Source organism: Vidua macroura, chromosome 6 (genome assembly GCF_024509145.1).
Source record: "Vidua macroura isolate BioBank_ID:100142 chromosome 6, ASM2450914v1, whole genome shotgun sequence".
NCBI lineage: Eukaryota > Metazoa > Chordata > Aves > Passeriformes > Viduidae > Vidua > Vidua macroura.
The window spans coordinates 58272974-58280798 of record NC_071576.1 but is presented as its reverse complement, the minus strand read 5'-3'; the positions used below and the strand labels follow the sequence as shown (position 1 = coordinate 58280798).

Sequence of the window (7825 nt, the reverse complement as noted above, 5' to 3'; positions counted from 1 at the left end):
GCGGGCGCCTCGCCGCCCGCTGCACAAAATGGCGGCGGCCCCGCGCCCGGCACAGCCGCGACGCCATGAAGCCGCGGGGCGGGGCCGCGGGCGCGCGGCCAATCGGCGCCGGCGCGCGGCCCGCAGGCGGCCAATGGCGGGCGGCGGCGGCGGCGGCGCGCGCGGCGCGGCCAATGGGAGCGGCGGAGCCGGCGCCGCCGGGCCCCGCCCGCGGGGCGCGGGGCGGTGCCGAGCGGGCGGGCGGCGCCGAGCGGCCGTTTCCTGTCCTGGTGCATGGTGGTCGGACGGAGGAATTGTTGGAAAATTTCTCGGCGAGGTTCGTATATAAATGTGCTTTTACCCAGTGTGCCTTATGCTCCCTCCGCCATCTCCGGACGGGGCCGCCGCGCCGCGCCCGCCGCGCCCGCCGGCGGTGCTCGGGGAGGCGGGCAGGGGCAGCGGAGCGCGGGCGGCACCGACCCGAGCGGCAGAGCCGCGGCGATAAAGCCGCTCCGCTCCGCGGGGCCCGCCCGGCCCCTCCCCGCCCGCCGGGCCCGCGGGGGTCCCCCGGGCCGCCCCCCCGGGCCCGCTCGGCGCTGCGTCACGGGCGGGGGGCGAGGGGGGCGCGGGCCGGGGCGCTCCGGGCCCCCCGCCCGCCGTGCCTTAATCGGGGGGGACTCACAAATTTTTGCATTTTCCCCGTTGTTTGGGTTTTTTTTGTTTGTTTTTTTTTTTTTTTCTTTTTTGTTTCTTTTTTTCCCTATTTTTAAATACGTGCTTTTTGTTGCTGTTATTTTTTTGGAAGGCGATGTTTCCATGCTGCCGGCCGCAGAGCGGCATGTAGCCGCCTCGGCCGGGGCTGGCCGGGCCCGCGCAGGCTCCGGAGGCGAACCCGCTGTGCCTGCCCGAGCCGCGGGGCTGCGGCGCGGCCTGGCCGCGCTCTCACGGGAGAAGGTGCTGGCACCGGCCGGCCTCCTGGAATCCTGCTGCTTTACTGCATCTCGCTCACCTCGACAAAATGCAGAAGCGTTTTAACCTTTTTTTTTTTTTTTTTTCTCCTCAATTTTTAATTTTTTTTTTTTTTTACTATTGCTCTTGTCGTTCCCTTCATTTTTTTTTTCTTCTTTCTCTAGAGCTTCTAATAGAACGGGATAACGAGAAGCTGCTCCTCTAGAATAGTGGCCTGCAGTAACGCAAAGATTTTTATTTTGTTTTCTGATAAGGCCTTATTTGTGGTGCTTTTTCATCCAGAGAAAAATGACATGTTTAATGTGCAAGTTAAACCGTGCAAGTTTAATTTTTCTGTTAAAACAAGGCTGCGGTTGAGCAGCTCTATTGAAGTTTTAAATTTTTTAAGGTTTCATTTTGAACTGTCAGAGAATTGCTTTTGCCATCATACGCAGAGTGATACCGGTATTTGTAAGGAATGGTATTTCTAGTCCGGTGACACAGGGACTGCAATCTTCCAGTCTTTCAGAGCAAACATTTCTTCTTGTTTTATTGAGAGTCTGCATCAAATGTTGTCCCATCAGCCCTCTTGGCCGACTGTATACCAGATATTTCTGTTGTAGCTTTTAGGGACCTGAAAAATGAAATAAGGTTGTGCTGAACTAGCAGTTTTTTAACATTTACATGGTAGATTGTTAGCTTTGTGCGTTTGCCATACAGCTTTAGAATGGCAGAGTACGCTGTAGCCGTGTTTTCATGGCTTGTTTCTTTGTAGTTTGCATTAATGCCTTGAGCTTTCAAGCTGTGTTTGTGTCAAAAGCGATTTGTCTGTATCACTGCAGAAAAGGAACCTCAGGAATATGTGGTCAAATAATAGATGATTGCTTTGATAATGGATTGCAGCTTAAATGAGATGTAAAAATAAACATTTTGAAAGAGTTTTGAGAAGTGTATTTCAAATTGATTTAATAATTTACTTTAAACTGTTCTCATTGTGATTAGAATTTCATTTCTACTGCCCTATCTGAGGAAGGGTAATTTTGCTTTATATTAAAGGCTGAAACAAAGCAAATATTTAAAACAGTGTAAAAGGAACTTTAGGTAGAAAGTCACACTGTCTTCATTCTTGTATAGCTTTTAATGCTTTTCTCCGGAGACAGGCACAGCTATAGTCAAGTGATGAATAGTCCCTGGTAATGGGTGCCAAAATTAGGCTATAAATTTGTTTTTTCTTAAGAATATCTCCAGTTGTGTGCTGCTTCAGCTCAGTGGACGTTTTGCTGACCTGTACCGTCCGGGAGAAGGGAATTGCCAGGAGTTTGAGCAGTGGCCAGGTCCAAGTGCTGGCTGCTGCCTCTGTGGCTGCTCCCGTGCAGCTCTGTGGGATGGGCACAGGGATAATAAATAGAGTTCCTCGGCTTTAGTTTGGTCAGGATGGCTTCATTTACCCTACAGGATGTTGGTCTTCCCTTGCTATTTCGTGTGAGTCTTCACCTGAAGAGTTTTGGGTTAACACATGCTCGGCATAGGTGGACTCGTTAGCAGGCACCTGTGATGGAAATTGTTTTCCAAAGGGCTTGGATTAATTTGGATGGGTTTCTGCACACACAGATAATCAGGGCAATTCTTCCAGTTTCAGGTGTTACAATGGCCAGAATGCAAATATTCATGAGGAAGGTGGGACCCATCTTGGTGGTGCTCTTGTAGTTACTCTCTTTCCTGTCTGCATTCTGGCTGGTCCCTGCTTCCTTGGCCATCCCGGTGGTTTGTGCTTCCCGTGATACCTCCTACAGCTCCTGCAGCCTCTGACATGTATGTACATAGCACAGCAGCCCAGGCCAGCCTTGCTTTGCCCCTCACTGACCTTTTCCCTGTGTTGCTGCTACGTTTCTTGCAGCTCACCAGCAATGCTTTTTGCTCAGCATTAATTGGGGACAGCTTGGTTTTTTATCTCCTCTGTACGAGGAAATCAGTGCCCCTGGTAAAGACTAGTCTGTTTCTGTGGCTTGTATCACAAAAGATCCCAAAAGATGGGTGGAAGGTTTCTCTTTAGCTTATGGATCCCCAAGATACACTACGATCCAAACCCATGGTTCCTCTTCTTGAACCCAGGAGTTCAGCTCTGAAGTGCAAGTTCCTGTAACTTGAGGTGTGCAGAGCTCTTGTTCTGAGCCTGGAGAGAGGGGTCTGAGCGAGGTGTCTCTCTGTGGACACCATTTCTAGGGAGGAGGGGAAGGAAGCCTGGTGACCCATCTCAGCACACTGGGGTTTATGGGGTTTTGCCTGTACCTAAGTGTAATTTGATCTGCCCTTAGTTGTATTTACTTAAGGGAATGTAATTTTGCTTCTCCCCTTCTGTGCACCGGGGATCATTGATCAGTTACTCCAAACCAAATTGGACTAAATTAGATGTTTCCAGTCACTTAGTCTGCTAAAATGTTCTGGGCTGCATAGCTGGTTTTTAATTGTATAGTGGGATTGTACTTTGCTCCACCAAGATAACACTTGTTAAATAAATGAAATTTTCAGTTTCAAAGGGAATTTACAGTTCCAGCAGGTTTTGCAATTTTCAAGGTTGACATCAGAGTTACACTTAAAACGACGTAACGCTTACCTTGGTCTGTATTTTACTGTCTGCAGAATGTTTCCCTCAGTATACGCTTGAGCAGAAAATTGTGTTACCTGCTTAATACTCTTGGACTTCGTTTCTGACGACAGATTAGAATGGGAAGATGGGTCTGTATTTGCAAGTTAGTTGGTTTGCTCATATTTTTAGTGTATTCATACATAGCTAACGTGATGCTGCACAGAGTTTTGTAGGATGTATTTTGATGTACTTGGTTTCAAGTTCTGTTTGTAATCTGGCTTTGGCAATCCAGCAGGCTGCCCCTTTAGCTCCTGAAATACAAGCCTGTGCTAAAGCACTGCCATTAACTGTCATGGCTAATGCTGATACATCTGTAATGTACTTACCAGATTGCTAATTAACTCAGAGCTACACAAAACAACCCACTCAAAATTCCTCTCTTTGTTGGCAGTCTCAGTGGATTTGCAGGATTTGAAAGGGCATGGCCAGGATTCATTTGTTTTGGTGATGTAAATAAGAGACTTTTGTGATTGCTTGACAGTTAAAAAGTTAGGAGTCTGTTTGGCATGAAAGTAAAATAATAGAAATGGTAGATCTCGGTTTCTTTCAGAATTCTAGCCCTTAACTGTACATCTAATCACCAGATGTTCCCAGTTTTATTTAAAACACCAATATAACTGGAGGTTTTATGATTTAAGGGATAAGTAGCCCCATGAAGTGTTTCAGAAATTAACTGTATATATTTTTTAGTGTAAATAGGCATCGCTGCTCATTTCTAGGAGTGACTTAGATACAGTTGTGACATGCATTGGCTGGTTGCCTTCTGCATACATATTTTAGCTGTATATACACTTGATGGTAAAAACAAACCAAACAAAAGCCTGTAGTTTTAAACACACACTGATTCATCTACTAGGTGCATTAAATCTGTTTCCTTTTATACTTCCAGGGTGAAAATCAATTTGGAATTAAACACTTTATCTCACTAAATGTCCTATAAAATTACTTTAGGTTTGGGGTTTTATCATCTTTGTTAATGATATTCTAAGTTTTCTCAGAAAATCAGCTCACCTGCCATTCAGCTTTTTCCGAGTGTGCACATTATGATTACTTACCCAAACCTTTTTTAACTATTAAAACACAAGTAATCTATTACAAGTCAGGCTGCAATAAAGAAACGGGTTTGAGATTCTTTAGAAAGGAAGGTATGCCTGAGCACTGATAATACAAGTTTGGCCAGGAGAGAAGAAATGAACAAGAAATACCACCTGTGTTGAGAGAAACTTGGGCTGTTTGGGTAGGCTAGTTCTGCAGTTGCATTTACAGTAGGTCTGCAAGGCATTCCATGCACACAGCCCAGCATTCCTAATGATACAGGGGTGTTTCAGGCATGCTTGAATTTGGTGTTTGGGACAGATTATAGGGGTGGCTCTTCCTCAAGCCAGACTGCTGCTGCTGGGTACTACTACGGATAATAATAATAATCACTGAGTCATTAGCATGTTGCTCATTGACCAGCTGCATTCATATGTTCTTTTGTACTTAATATAAAAATTTTGGAATCCTGGTGTCTGTACCTCTGCAAACAGTGCTGCATGGGTCTCAATTGCTTGTCAGCTTCCATGGAGGATTTTGGAATTGGCTCTGTGGAAGACTCCCAAATCTGTTTCAAACCTCTGGCTCAGGAAGCCATGCTGCTGGAATAGTGCACCCAGGGCAAATGTGGTCATGGAACTGGGTGTTTGCTGTGAGATGATTGTCCCAGAGCTGCAGAAGGAGTTCAGCTTCTGTCAGCACTGCTGACAGCTCACGTGCTGATGGAACTCCTCTGGTCTCCTTTCATTAACCAGTAATTTCTTCTCTAATATATTCAAGAAATGTGTCAAGTTAGAAGTCACATTTGGGATCAGCCTGAGTGTTCTCACATGTGTAGGACTTCCTGGTGGGTGACTTTCTGAATCTTCCTGTGTTTAAATGCCATACCTTCGAAAATAATAGCAACCTTCACATTCTGACAGAGTGAAAATACACACATACACATAATCTCATTAGTTAGAGTAAGGATTTGTAAATATTCTTTATTTGCACTGGTTAATCCAATTTTTTAATCTAAAAAATGCAAGCATTGATATCAGTCAATACTTTTTAACAGTCACAATTTGTTGATAGCATTTGCTCTATAAATGTATGGAAATGACTTTTGGGGGAAAAAGACTGCTGGAACATGAAGTAATTTTGTCAGGCTGCTCACTGCTCACACTTAAGTCAGACTGATGTGTGGTTAAGGCAATGATAAATTTGGTCTTGCATTTGTTTTTCATTTCTGAAGAAATACCAAATACTGTGGCAGTGAATTGCTCTTGAACTGCATTATTATTAGGATGTATCTCTTGTGGAACAGAAAGGTTGAAATACTGTAAAAAGAATAAAAAGGAGCCTTGAGTTTGGCTGCTTCAGAGTGTGTATGCTGTGCTTGTGCAGTTGACAGTGCTCTCACTCTTGGTCGGGTTTTTCTGCAGGACAAGACTTAGGGCCTGTGGTTTATCATTCACAACACTTCTTTACCATGTAGGAAATTAGAAGGTGATTGTGTGATTTGCTATTAAATTATCTGAATCCAACTGATGTTACCAGATTCTGTAGGAGATGTTTTCATTCTGTATTTCAGCCTTGTTTCCATTTTAGACTGTGGATGATTAATGTGGTGGAAATTGCTGTTTAATTATGTTTTGCCTTTACAAGAAACTGGAGAAAATACAGTAAAAGAAATAGAGATTATGTGAGAAAGCACATAGCAATTAAGAAGTGCCCAACATCAAGTAGTTGTTACACTTATTTACTGAAAGTCAGACTGACAACAGCACAAACCCCAATTTTTCAGTGCAGTAAAGTCCTGGAAAAGGTAAGGGCTGTTGATGAAGAAGGAAATTCACATCTCCTGAAGTGTTTGATCAAAGCACCCACAGGATCTAGATTTAATTCCTGACCCTGTTACAGATTTCTGCTTAATACTGGAAAAGATTATCATGTAGCTACGTAGGGGAGCAGAAGTAAAATTGTAAAAAGAGTCCTAGTTCTCCTGTGTCTATTTCTGAGCTTAAAGATGACAAATGCCTTTATGTAATTAGTGGGGGAAGAAATGCTAAAAGTCTTCTTGGGTTGTCTGAAAAAACTTTGTGTGGAATAAATAGTCAGCTTTCCAGTCTGTCAGACTTTTTTTTTTTTTTTTTTTTTTTTTTGCACTGAGACTCAGAAGGCTATAACACATATGAATTATCAATTGAAGTGCATTTAACCAGTTTGTTAATTGTAGGTACTGTTTTTGAATTTTCACACATTTGTTGCTCAGACTAGTTTTGTGAAATTACTGATATTTGCAATCCTATCAGTTGTTAAGGACCCTAAGGTAGGCAGTATTTAATTCAGGAAAAACTTAATTATGTTACACTGTGGACTTACTTGAACTGATTTTGGGATACAGCTTTGCCAAACATGGGAATACAGTTTTCTAAAATTCCTTAATAAAAGTTTCACTATTGTGAGGCTATGTATTATTTGCCATATTGCCCTTCTTGATTGGTTTTTATTTGCTGTTTTTATAAGTTTTATAAAATTACAGTGGTTTTGTACATTATTTAGAAGTGTATTAAAAATAAAAGTGATGTTTCTTTTCAAATGAAATAAATGCATATTATTTCAAACTTCTCAGTGCTGTCTGCATGAGGGGAGTGAACAATCACAAGGCTGCTGAATGTCTAGAGTAGCTTTTTTCCTGTCATTCTTCCCCAGTTTGTTTGCACAGTCTAAGTTTGTATTTTGTAACAGTAAATTTTCTTCCATGCCTGCTATTACAAACTTTATTCCATTTCCCATTAATCATCCTCAAAGCATCATCTCTGTCTCTCTGAGGCGTTTCTGCTACTGTCACTGCAGGATTTTTCCTTTGTCCAGCAGTACAGTGGTACAGTTATTCTTTAAATGAGGAATTCCTGCTATTTTCCAGCCACACTGGGCTTTCATCGTGCTGTCCTGTCAGCTGCTGGAGTTCCCAAGTGCCCCAAACCCCCTTTCTGCTCCAGAGCAGCCATGCCCTCTGCCAGCTCTTCCCTTGCTTTTCAGTTGCCTGAATACCACCTGCTATTTTCTAGTTCCTTGATTCCTAGTTTTTAGTGGAAATTCCTGTTTCCAGTTGCTAGATTGAGTTTACATAAAAACCTTTCTTCTAACATTGCATCTTTTCTCCAAAACAAGTGATAGCACCCAGAAAATTCTATTTGTTTGAGTGCTGGAGGAAAAATTACAGGAGGTGCT

At 43.4% G+C, this 7825-nt stretch overlaps 1 protein-coding gene across 3 annotated transcripts in view; it reads left to right on the top strand.

Moving 5' to 3' along the window:
- Nucleotides 1-224: 224 nt before the first annotated feature.
- Nucleotides 225-7825, top strand: part of ZNF143 (zinc finger protein 143) — a 38273-nt gene continuing 30672 nt past the window's right edge. For all 3 annotated transcript variants that reach the window (XM_053979277.1, XM_053979275.1, XM_053979276.1), the window contains exon 1: nucleotides 225-316. The gene's annotated coding sequence lies outside the window, so the exon portion shown is untranslated. The remainder of the gene's footprint in view (nucleotides 317-7825) is intronic.